Genomic DNA, 13,378 nt, shown 5'->3' with positions numbered 1-13,378 from the left:
TCTTTTTAAAAATCTTCCATGTCAAAAAAATGCGCTTCTATTCTTAAATGATTCTCAATCTTCTAATCTCGATAATGAATCAAATGTAATCAATTCTTTCGATCAATCGATAACCTTCGGCAAAAATCACCCCAATGATGATGACTCTATTGATGTATTCAATCATGAATTCCCAGGTGCATCAACTAATCTTTTGGTTTCTCATGAAGATTTTACTTTTGATCTAGAATCTAATTCAGTCAAAGAAGATGTGCTTATCGAAAATTCCTCTTCATCTCACTATCCCTTGTGCTCTACCGTCTACGATTCATCTACTTGCAATGGAGATAATCCACGCTCATTAAGTTCTTCATCCAATGAGTTATATTCTCAATTTACACAAGGCGATGAGATTATCCATGATGTATATGAAAACAATTGAATCTTTGACTACTCTTCCCAACCCTCATCATCTCTTCTCTTGCACGAAGAAAACTCTTCAAATCACCTTGCTCATGAAATTTCCTCTATTAGTTAATCTTCAAATTTTTTATCAAAAGAATCTTTCGACTTGAATAACTTGGTTGTTCTAGTTGAAAAATCCAATGAAATTAGTGGTAGAGATGGATGTAATCCGGTGGGAAATGGATTTATTGAAACCAGTGGTAGTAGCTATCCTCAAACCATGCATGATCTCATTCAATCTTCAAAACACAATTTTACAATCCTGGAAAGTTTTGGGACCTTCCAGGGAGTCGAGGCACCTCAAATTATGTTGATGGTTATGTCAAGATCTTGCAACTCTGGTAATCCCCCCGAAATAAGTCAGATCTGGTTTTTACTGCATAATCCTTCTCTTTGCATGGTTTCACTCAATGAAAATTGCCTTTTGAAAAATGTTTGGTATTCTGAGCATGATCTTTCAAATTGTCAAGCTTTTACTTCTCACTGGATTCAGGAATATTTTTTAGTTTATTCATCTTCATGAAAATGACTCGCATCAAACTTGGGTTTGGAATGTGTGCCTCTCATAGAGTCATGGAATTGCAAAGTTGATCATTTCAAAGATTATGTTTGGCCGAAGGAATCATGCTTATCAAATTCATCTCTTAATAGTCAGCTCCTGGTTTTTCTCGCGAATGTTATATTGCAAATATTCCCATTCATTGCACCTAAAATCCTCTTGAGTGATAATGAATGCACGAGTTATCACGCGAATCAAATTATTCTTCGTTCACTACATCTTGATTGATTTCATGTGTTTGTTGTACTGACATTCCTTCTCACTTATTTCGATAATGACGTTGCTAGTGTAGTGTGTAACCAGTTACAAAGAAATAGTTTGTCACATTCATCACATGAGGAAGATGATTCTATTATTCAGAGCATTTGTGAAACTCTTCAAAATGATTTATCTTCATTTATTACAAACTGGGAATATGATGCTTTAATCAGCCAATCTAATCAGTACTCTTTCTCTAACGAATGTTATTCATTTTATCCTTTCCCGTCAGCACATCCAATGACACTTGTTTTACATCCTTTGATCTTCATCATTCAACATCTCACTATTTGGATTTTTCCGAGTGATTGAATCACTTCAGCCTTCGCTAATGGTTATGTCAGGGCCTCACCATCTCAACATGACTACCAAATATGATAAGATCTATTTTCCATCACAAGATTCCCATCTTAATCTCATGCCTCTAATTGAAGAGCCATATTTTCAAATATTTCAGGGTTTTCAAGAGGATCATCATCAATTTTATGATCCAACCGCTGAATGGTTGGAGGAATATTACTTGGCAAGCTCCATTACAATAAACAGGTTTCGGCCTTTTCTCGTGCTTGCTAAGCAGGATGACATAGCAGAAGGTGCATTCACAAGAATTCTTTGAGGTTTGTTTGATTATGCTTTCCATCGTAGAGGTAAGAATGTGAATTGGATGAAAGTAGTGGTTGTGACACATCTTTCTGTGCATAGGCAAGACCTTCAATTTTTTTGTGAAAATTATTCAAGCTCTCATACGTTAACTTGCACATTGCTTTATATTGAAGGTTAGGAATGATTACAGTGGCTATATTAGAAATTCCATCATACGTGACCCCGACCTTCTAGTTGTTAGATTAGGAGTAGGATTACCTTCATCTTAGAATTCCTTCTCTTGCACCAATCCCATCTTGTTATATTTAGTCTCTCTTGTTTTCTCTTACTTTTCTCTTACATTATGCTTTGGTTTAGTTTCTTTCTTGGCTTCTGGTTTTGTTTCCTTGTTGTGTGTTGTCCTTCCCATCATTTTGTTTCTTTTGTTTTTCTTTCTTGTTAATTGTCTCCTTTTGTTTTCATCATATGAATAAGTGTTGTTCCTGGACCTATTTTGGCTTCTTAGTATGTGTGTAGTTGAAGTCTAAAGAGTCTTGTGACACTTCAAAATTTGGCTAATGTCCAGTCCATCTCCCTTGTGTCGGTTATATATTTTGGTCGATGAAGTTCTGATGGAAAATACAATTCGTTCGTAAGGAGATTTTTGGTCAAACCATGAACCTATGTCTATTCAGGAAACCTAATGCCTACAATCGGTTTTGTGTTTTGGTGTTTTCATGCTTATCCAATAAGTAGAAGAGGAAAAGGGGAAAAATAAAAAATAGCAAGCCTAAATTAGAGGTATCTATATGCTTCTCTAAAGGAACCTCTTCTGCTCTCAATAAGTCGGGATCCCTTTTCCGCCCAAAAATAAATAAGTGTCGATGCATATTCCTCTTTAAAATAAGTAACTAAAGATGAAATAAGAGAAATGCTTCATGCACAGAGACTTGAAGCAAGAAACTCCGTTGGGGTACTGTCTAGGCTCGCTGGTAGCAGAGAAGTTCTTGTGTTCCTAGGTGACTTCATCGTGGTATTGTCCAGGTCTGCTCGCAGTGGAGCAACAAGAGAGATAAAAAATTATACTCTAAAAATATTAAGCTCGCAAGCTACACTACCCTTACTAAGTTGAAACATTTGATATTGCTAAATGTTTTGTTGTGTTCAACCAAGAAGGAATAAAGGAAATCGTGTCTATTGATGGCTATGTGGGAAGGCCAAAGTAATCTGCACGACTAATCAATGCTCCCTGAAGAACCAAGGCCCTCCACAGAAGAATTTAACCGACATAGAGAAGCTGTAATTCTACCAGTGTGTCGCCAAGTGTTGTAGCTACTACAACAACCTCCAAAATTTTGGCATACACTCAATTTTAGAGCATTCCTTGGTCTTGCATACTATCGTCGCAAAAATTGAAAAACATTGCATCAGATTTCTTGAAGTATTTTTCTCCCCTTTGCAAGTTGGGTTAACTGTCATATTTTGGCATGATTGGATGTTGCATAATGTGTAGAGGTATGTTCTCATGGTTTCAAGGGTCTATATTTGTGTATATGAGGTATTCTAACTATGTAAACATCTGTTGCATTCAATCACAAAGTTTTGAGCACTCTCACACAAGTGTCGTCATGGTCATCCCAAAGTCTATCTTAAGTGTTGCACGTGTCTAAATGGTCATAAAGTAGTCACACAGAGGGAAATGTATTGCTCTTGTGTCTTAGGTGATCTATGTTGTTGTGTCGTCAAGTATTCTAAGTGTGATATCACAGCCGAAGTTTTATCATTGTTCACATAAGTCTAACTCGTCTTACACTTATCCATTTCTAAGAAGGCTTCCCAACTAAGCAACTTGGCTTCACCCGACCTCCTTCAACTATGCATTGCGCAATTCTAGTTATCTAGTTGTGAGATTTCCCTTTGGCACTACCCATTGTCTAGTTCCTGCCTCCTAGGACTATTGTACTGCGCAGTTTCCATGCTCAAGCTCTGCCTTTGACCTATATATTTGCGCAATCATTCCTCCCAGCTTGGCCTTTACTGCAAAATGCACAATCACAAGCCTCAAGCTCATCCCCTAAGCCTCTGAACTCTATAATTGCATAGTATCCCTATCTCCCTTGTCTCTCAAAATTGCGCAGTGTGTCCTCTCAGTGCACATCCCCTTAGCTTGTCCCACTACCTCTCAAAACTGCACAATATTTTCCCTCAATCCTGCCTAAGCTACGCATTGTGCAGTCTCAAAGCTTAATCCTCACCCCTAGTTGTTGGAACTCTGCATTGCACAGTCACTGAGTCCTCTCTCTTGACCTTTCACCTGGCTCCGTCTCAAATAATGGATCAAAATCCACTATCTTAGACTAGGTTTTTAGATTGATGTCATCTCATCACGAGTGAATTGCAGATGCAGGTACTCTATCACATCATGTCAAGATGATGAAAAAGGAGATGAAGGAGGGGAGCTTGCTTAAATACACACTTGTAGCTGAACACACAAGCTAATCAATCAATAAAAGCCAAAGGGGCATTATTTTTTGATCACAACTCAAGACTTAAGATCATTGAAGATTCCTTATCACCAAGTCATACAAAGGTGAAAAGAGGAAGCGTGTACTCAACACTCAGTAGTAGCAGCGAATTTACATTGCCACATTATCATGCAATACATGTCCATTGTGTCATGTCATGCCATGTCATGAGTAGTCACATGCCACACCTTGTGGCCAATGATGTAACATATTTTCAAAAATGTATTGTAAAGTGAAAGTCCAAAGGACGTGTGGAATACGAAAAGTCATGTAAAGTTGAACAGTCATAGGAAGTCAAACAATCATGAGGGTATTCAAAGAGTCACAAGGAAGGAGAAGCAACACCCCTTGGTTATATATACTCCCTCATTATATGCGCAAAGGACTTTTCTCCTTGGATCCTCCCGCAAGGCATTAGAGAGACAAACTAGTTCTTTTTAGGAGAAAGGAGTGGCTCCAATGCTCCACTATTGGAGCTAGTGATGTTCATTGTACACATGTGTCAAGGCCAACACGTTCTTCATGCATGGACTATGAATATTTGTAAGACTATTCTACATATTTTTGTATTTCATGTTTGCTTTCATCTATGCTAATGTAGTTGAACTAGTTCGGTTCTTTTAGTGCTCATGTTATTGAGAATGTGTTGTAATGGTTGTTGTTGCTGTCCCATCCTTTTGGACTATCTTGTGAGATACTAGAAAGATCTTTCTCATGGATTGGTGTAATGACCATCACATATTTTGTGGACTATTTCATTGGATGTTAGATGAACCCTTATTGACTGTGTGTGTCTCTTCTATGGGGGTACTATTACCTCATTCTTAGAGGCTCACTTTACTCTTTTGCTTTGGGGTAGAAGAAATTTGATGCACCTACAACTAAACACTCAGAAAGCACACATTATTTCTTTTCAGAGGCACCAAACATTCCTCTCTTGCTAACAGTTAGAGCCAAGGAAAATCTATAAGAATACATGGCAATCAGGTCGATATTCTAGATGGGGCTCCTACTCCAAACAGTATGAGGTCAAATTGATACCTCACATCAAGGATAACCCTTAGTTTACAGATTTCCAGCATCGTCAATAGGTCCCAACTGCCTGGGCTGAAGAAAAATTTGATACTTGTAGTTGAATTAGAGGACAAAGGTTATGATGTGGTGTACAGTATGGGAAAACATTTTCTGAAGCATATTTCTACTGTAAAAGTGAAACAGATTGGAGTTAGAGTGAAAAATCTCGTCAATCTAGAGGTATATTTCTCCATGCATGCAACTATATCTCCAGGAGTGAGGTGGGGTGATCTAGAGCCTTAGTCGCAGAGTTGCAAAGATTTGGACAGGGTCAATAGGAGAGAAGTAGCAGTTGTAGTATACTCTTCTCATGGATCATTACTCTTGATACAGGGACCCACGGTATTTAGTAGTAGGAGGATTAGTGTTAATGTTGATAGTAGAGCAGGAGGCCCAACAACAGAGTCAGGAACAACATAATTTTCCTAGTAGACAACGCGGAGACTAGTAGTAGTGAGATGCTTAGGAGACAATTGCAACTCAAAGACACAATTGATTTAGTATTTCAGATGCTTCTCAGTTACAATTATCATTGTAACAAAAACAACAGTGAGATGGATTCTTGTTCATACATTCTTGTAGGAGAATGTTTGGTGTTGTGCATAACCCTTTTCTTGCTACAAGGGAGTGTTGAAATTGTAGCAAGAAAAGGCTTCATTTGACTAGTGCCTTATTCAAATGGAGAAATTTGATTTTCCACATCAGCTCGATGACTTGGATTGTAGTTAGCTAGAGTGACACGTCCTTGTCTACTAGTTATCTCAGTAAATTAAAGTTCTAGGCTAGAAGTAGAGTTGTGCATGAGTTGATTGCTAAGATTTAGCAATCTGGTTGAGTTAATGTTAGTTTAACTTAGTTATTTGAGCTCTAGTCATTAATTGAGTCAATTTAAGGTTATTTGAGTAGTTATAACAATTGTTAGTTCACTAATCTCTCATTTAACAACTTAATCAGCCAAAAGTTAGACCTAGTCATGCATGGAATTCAAATTACCTAGTTGAGTGGATGGAAAAGGAACATTTGAAGTTATAATTGTATAATATTTAGAGTACAATGATTTTGTGATGAAGGTGGATATTGGTGGCCACTTGCCTATTCCACCTAGAACTCTAGTCAGTTTCATGTGATTCCTTGATTATAGTATTATTTATTATTTTTAGCAGCTTTTCGGGTCCTGAACTTCTGGAGCTATTTTGACCCCCTAAATGGCAGTTTTTTTTATTTTTATAAATCTTGTATTACTTGGAGATATTTCAAATGAGGTATCATACATGACAAAAAAAGATCATATGACTAAGTTATAACCTTGGGAAGTGGGTTTCCCAACTAACCCCAATAGGGCCCAAAAAATCTTGGCAGTCCATCTCTTGGAGTTAGGGTTTTGGTTGTTAAGGGTTTTCCCTTGTTGTTCAATAATAAAAAGGCCCTTAAGCTTCATTATAACAAAGTTTAGAGGCATTGTAGATGTCACATCCCTTCTTAGTGATAATCTACCATCGCTTGAGCTAGTTTATTTCCATTATCTTTGTAAACATATTTTAGTTCTTTGATATTATTGAAATGAAGTTTTATTTCTATTACATCTCTCTATTTATGTTTGTATCTGTATTCTGTTGCGTTCCAGTATAAATATGGATCAGTGGTATTAGAGCAGTATTCTCTTTCTCTATTTTTATTTGCATGTCCCCAACGATGTTAGGGTATAAGGATTTAGGGCTCCAACTGGTTGAACCTTTGTAAGACCATGTCGATAAATCCCAACGGCCTTCCATAGCGGAAGAAAAGAAAGATGAGGGAGTAGAAGATCCTTCCAAAATATTGCTCGAATTATCCCTCGAGCGACAGAGGAATGGGATGATGGATAACTTTGTCAGGATTTTTCTGTGGCTACCCACAGGCAATACATATTCATCCAGTAGCCATTCTAGAGACATCACTCCCTATAAGGTACAAGTCAAATTTGACATACCCATACTTGAAGGCCATAAAGATGCAGACGTCATAGATAGATGGTTAAATCGGTTGGAAGGATATTTTTCAGGTCATGAATTTTCCAATCGGGAAAATATTACTTTTTCACTTCTCAAAGTCACCCCCCATGTAAAGGACTAGTGGGAAACTGACTATGAACAAAAGGATAAGAGGGAACCCTCACTGTTTTCAATTGCACCCAATTGGAATTATTTTCGAGACCCCATCAAGGAACAATATTGCCCTATCAAGGGCTATGAATATAAATGCATAAAGTCGACCACGTTGCAACAGGGAACGGACCAAGACGTGCCGAAGTTCAAAAATATTTTTCATACCCTTCACATGAAGTTTGGTATCAAGGATTCTGAGAAGAATTTGGTAGTCAAGTATTGCGGTTGTCTACACCAGTAAATCCAAGATGAGATGGAGTTCCTGGACATCTCCTCGCTTGGCCCTCCTTATTGATATGATGTCAAGATCGAGCAAAAATTTAAATAGAAGAAGAAAGGCTTTGGATCTGCAAATTTGAAGAAAGGGAAAGGTGCCCCCAAACCGTAGAACAAAGGATAAAGCCAAGGTGAGGCGACCCAAGAAAAATTGCCAAAGCTGCAAGAAAATAAAAACACCACAAAAAAAAATAAGGATACAGATAAGTGGTGTGAGTGCCACAAGAAGCCCACTCACAACACAAGTGAGTTTCGAGCCAGGCAGTCATTAGTAGTCGAGCTAAAGGCTTCTTAATCAAATGCATGTTCTAAATCTAAGTCAGAACTCGACAAGGGTAATGACAAAGGGAAGTAGATTATTGATGCGGAGGCCAGTGCCACTATTTCCACCATAAAGATTGAGAAGATTGAGCCTGAAGATCCATAAGAGGGGGAGAATTTCTTCCACTCCCATATGCGGGTGAAGAGTTCTCTGCTATAGTTCATTGTCGACAACAAAAGCCAAAATAACTGAATTTTAGCAGTGTTCGTGAAGCGGTTGGGCATACCAACCACACCACACCCACAGTCGTACACCATGGGGTGGCTTCACCAAGGATGAGATCTCTGCATCACCCAACAGTGTCACCTTCCCTACAACATCAAGCTCTTCACATATGAGGTACTATGTGATGTTTCTCCTCCTGAAGTTTTTGATGTATTATTTGGCCAACCATACTTGTGGAAGTGTCATGTTGTGTATGAGTCTAGGCCTCACGCTGTTATTATTTCTTTGGGAAATAATTTATACAGGATACTAGAGGTACCACTTCCTACCACCATCTCTTTTATTTCTATGAAGAAATTTTATTATTTTCTTAATAAGATATCAGGGGTTCTATAGGATCCTGTGAGGTATGACCATTCCGTCTCTTTCATCATATTCATCTATAAATTCCATTGAAATTAGTAGGAAACTTTTATCTAATTTATTCAAGTTTGAGATTTGAGCGAAAGAAGTTAAAATAATAGGTATAACTTAGTTGTTGGAAGAGGTCAAATGAGTGAAATGATGCCTCCAAGGTGTTCTATTCCAAACGGGGGGAATGGAAAGAAATTGAGTAAAATACAATGGATATGATTACCCCTAGACTATGAAGTTGTTAGCAAGACTAATTGAAATTAAAATTCATAAAGAAATTGGTTCTTCTTGTAGGTAATTTTATTGTTTTTCTTAATTTGAAAGGATATTCTATGTTGAGTAAGAGATACTAAATGTAAGTGGCTTATTAATTAAATAGGTCTCTCGTTTTCTCTAAATTTAAATGGAGGAATTATTGTATTCACTTGTCTTATGAGAATTTTCATTTTTTCATTTAGTTTGAAGAAAATAATAGAGGATTTACCTTTTAAGAGACCATTATTATTTTCTCTAAATTGATGATAAAACAAGAGAGTTTAATACCCTACTACTTCTTTAAAAATATAGACATATCTACTCCTACAAACTAAGGTCAATTGCTTGCAGGTTTTCATGGCTTTATGGTGATTTCTCAATAAGTTAACGCAGGTTCAAGTAATAGAAAAGAAAATGATGTTTTAAGAACTAAATCCATCTGCAAAGATGGAAGCTTTGAGTTAATTTATGCGAAACTACTTTCATTTAATGGGGAAATGGGCATGGAATGGTAGCAATATTTTAGGCAAGTATTTGGGAATTATAGTTATATCTTCCTTGATATCATTGGCTTCCCATACTAAATTGTATAGTTCTCTCTTTTGATTCTTCTAACAAGGAAGACTATACTAAAGCACTAATATTATGGAATACTAGTTTGGCATTATAGTTATATATTTCCTAATATCATTGGGTTCCCATAGTGAATTGTATAGTTTACTCTTATGTTTCTTCCAACAAGGAAGACCATAATGAGACATTGTTATTATGCAATACTTATGAAACTATATTTTGTATGGTGCGAAGTACCAATGGATGCTCACAACTTTGCAATCATCTAAATAGTTAATGCTTTAGGATTTCGAATGACTATATTTCTAGATGGATTTTCTAGCACTAGGTTATAGACTGAGACTCTCATAAGAAAAAAAATTCTTAAAATGTGCAAGTGACTTGAGTACATTTTTTATTATTTGTTTTTTAACATAGATTGAAGATCCCATAGTATGATAGTTTGAAGTATTACTTGTCTTCCATTTCAGTAGTGAAATTAAACCCCATATGCCATTTAAGCTTGTATTTATTTTGAAAAACAACTTTATTTTGAATTGGCATGAATAATCATATTCAAATCTTGTGGTATGTTATCTCTTTGTAAACTCAATAAAACTGACACTTCCTTCGTTGCACATAAATGGTTAATGGGAACCCATTTTGTTTTTGATGCAATAATTAAGTGGATAGACTTGTCTATTTTGGAATGGAGCTTTTAGGGTTTTATTCTAATTATCAGTAATTATTAGGAGGATGGTAGAAAATGGTTAATGTTAACCCATTTTGTTTTTGATGCAATAATTAAGTGGATAGACTTGTCTATTTTGGAATGGCGCTTTTAGGGTTTTATTTTAATTATCAGTAATTATTAGGAGGGTGGTAGAGATTTAACCTCCACTGAATATTATGGAATATTCATATTACTATACAAAAACAAAAGGTTGGAATTTATCTCCAATGCTACAACGTTTTTCCCTTTTAATTAAATTGATTAATTATGTCGTAACGCGTTTCCCTCTGAAAAACACTTTCCTCTCTGCCACTTCTCATCTTTATGTGTCATTGGATTAAATGTTAGACGATTAGAAAATTTTTAGCCGTTCAATAGAGTAAAGTAGTTGGTAGTTGGAAAAAACTGTTATTAAACCGAACTCCTCATATCAAGGTTCAGATGGAGGCAGTACAACTAAGGTGTAACCACCCACTTCCCTCTGCCCTGAAGTTGCTTCAATTGCAACCTGTTCTCTTCGGTGCAATCTCTATTATCAGTGTTGAAAACCCTAAGTGAATTTAGCTCTTGAGTTATGCCTGCACCTGCTACTGCTTCGCTCACACTCCGTGAGTACCACAACTTTCAAATTTGTTTATAACTCATTTTTTTTCTCTCTTCAGCTATCAGATGCATGTCTGTTGATTGGGGTTTCTTAATATCAGTCACAAGGTTTAAATTCTTTGTTCTCCGGCTTCAAGGAAATCGAGGTTAACTTCCTTTTCGGTTCTTAAGGAACCCTGTTCTGCTTAAATACCATTCAGCCAAGCCTTGCGACTAATGTCGATAATGTTTCTTTTTAGTGCGGCGTCCACTGGTTTGCAAGGAAATTTTACACTAGTTAAGTGCTTTTGGCCCAGACAAACTGGTTAACCCTGCTTTTGTGGATTTTCATAATTAATGAGATTAATATTAAATAATTTGAAACTACATATTTTTGTGTTCTTTATCTTCTATGGTTTTTAACTTGACAGCGCACTAACGATTGCGGAGTCGTAACACACATTACTCATGGGGTTCTATTTTTTACCGATTCTATATGTAAGCATACTACCAGAGAATTAACAAAACTTGTAATATTTTTCATGATTTTGTTTCACTTTAGAATTTCTTCACCACAAACTCCACAATTAGTTTCTCACACATTAATATCATGTCATGATTTGGTTTCAACTCGACTTAATTTATTCCCAATCTCCATGAAAATATGGCCAGAAATATGGCCAGCGGCTCAAAACAGAAATTTTATCAAGCGTTGCTGAACAAATAAATATACCATAAATCATATATATTATGTAATCCACTTAGCATAAAAATTATCATCTCATTGTTGTTCCAAAGACTATTTTTGGAGGAATGGATTACCAGAGAATATTAGAAAATTCATATTTCAATCATTTCAAATAATTTAGAATTTATTTTCAATGAAGACTTTCGTATTTTATTTATTTTGGCATCGGTTAGATGAATAAGTGGCCAGCAGTGGCAGGTTACATTAACACGTTAATGAGGGATCACTAAACTTAATGGTGTTATGGAAGAAAAGGATTGGGATGTTTTTAATTATAAAAGTATTTACCCTTTAAAGAGTGGTTTTAAGTTGAGTAGTTTATATAATTTGGTTATTTTTAAGAAATAAGTTGAAATATAATTTTATATTATATATATAAAAAATGTTAATTGTTTTTATGTGCTTTATGAGTGATGGGTGATCATGAATTGTTGTTGTCAAGAATCTAAAAAAGGGATGGAGAAATCTTTAATTATGACAATTGTGGCTCTTATATCAGTGTACCCCATAGCTTGTAGTATAGGATTTTTTGAATTTGTAGGAATGCATATGAGAGAATTGTTTCTTAAGTTAGCCTCTTTAAGTGGAACTCAAGGCCAAATGTTTGGACTCAACTAATTAGGCTTGTCATATTATATTATTCATTTTTAATTAAAAAAATAAATCTAAAATTTAAACTTCAATTCTAAAATTATAATTATATTATAAAAGTTATAAAATATTCTAATATAAAAACACATAGGTCATTATTAATATGGAACTTGCATTAAGAATAAAATTTTGTTTTACATTCAAGGTAGTGTTCCACTCATTACTAATAAGGTGTATTAGAAGTAATAACAACTTAATAATTATTATTAATCTCTTTGCATTCTCTTAAATTCTCTTGAAGTCTTAGGATAAAGATTATTAATGTTCACCATGGATGTCGTGTTAATTATGATGTTTCCATACCTGTCTCTACATTATTAGTTTAATTTTGTCTCTTTATTTTTTATAAACATTTTTCTTATATTTTTTATTATATTATAATAAAATAATCTAATATATAATTTGAGAATAACCAACCTTATATCCATCTTTAACTTTGGATTTTTATAATTATTTGTTTTATTTTGTTTTAATTTTATGCAATTTGACCGAGTCAAAATGTTTAAATGTTGGATAACATTCTAGATTTTTGGTTTTTTCCATCAACGAAATCCAGCTAAATCCAAGATTTGCAATTTTGAATTGATAGAATTGTTGTTGTCAAGAATATAAAATAGGAATGGATAACATTTTACATTTTTGGTTTTTTCCATCAACTAAATCCATATTTGCAATTTTGAATTGATAGAATTGTTGTTGCCAAGAATCTAAAAGAGGAATGGAGAAAACAAATATAATTTTAATTATGACATTTGTGGCTCTTCATCTCATACTTTGCAGTGCCTTAAGATAAGGTTTTTTGAATTTAAGATAGGGTTTTTTGAATTTGTAGGAATGCATATGGGAGAATTGCTTCTAAAGTTAGCCTCTTTGAGTGGAACTCAAGGCCAAATGTTTGGACTCAGGAATTAGGCCTATCATATTCATGGTTGTAAATCAAAGTGGTTTGCTAGTTTACCTTGCCATATTCACATGGTTGTAAATCCAAGTGGTTTGTTAGTTTACCCATCACCATGAAGCTCAAGTATTTGATGTTTGAAGGGGAGAGGATACAAATAGACTAGGAGCCTTGGGAGCTTTGCTGTTGAGGCCTG

General features: G+C 35.4%; 1 protein-coding gene across 1 annotated transcript in view; it reads right to left on the bottom strand.

Annotated features, from left to right (window-relative positions):
• LOC149263404 (putative calcium-binding protein CML25) overlaps window positions 1-13,378 on the bottom strand; it is a 52,180-nt gene that overhangs the window by 35,380 nt on the left and 3,422 nt on the right. The window lies entirely within an intron of this gene.

This window comes from Pinus tabuliformis, chromosome 6, assembly GCF_031772625.1.
Source record: "Pinus tabuliformis cultivar Carrire ecotype Pingquan chromosome 6, CPIR1, whole genome shotgun sequence".
NCBI classification, from domain to species: domain Eukaryota; kingdom Viridiplantae; phylum Streptophyta; class Pinopsida; order Pinales; family Pinaceae; genus Pinus; species Pinus tabuliformis.
This window is presented reverse-complemented; position numbering and strand designations above follow the sequence as displayed.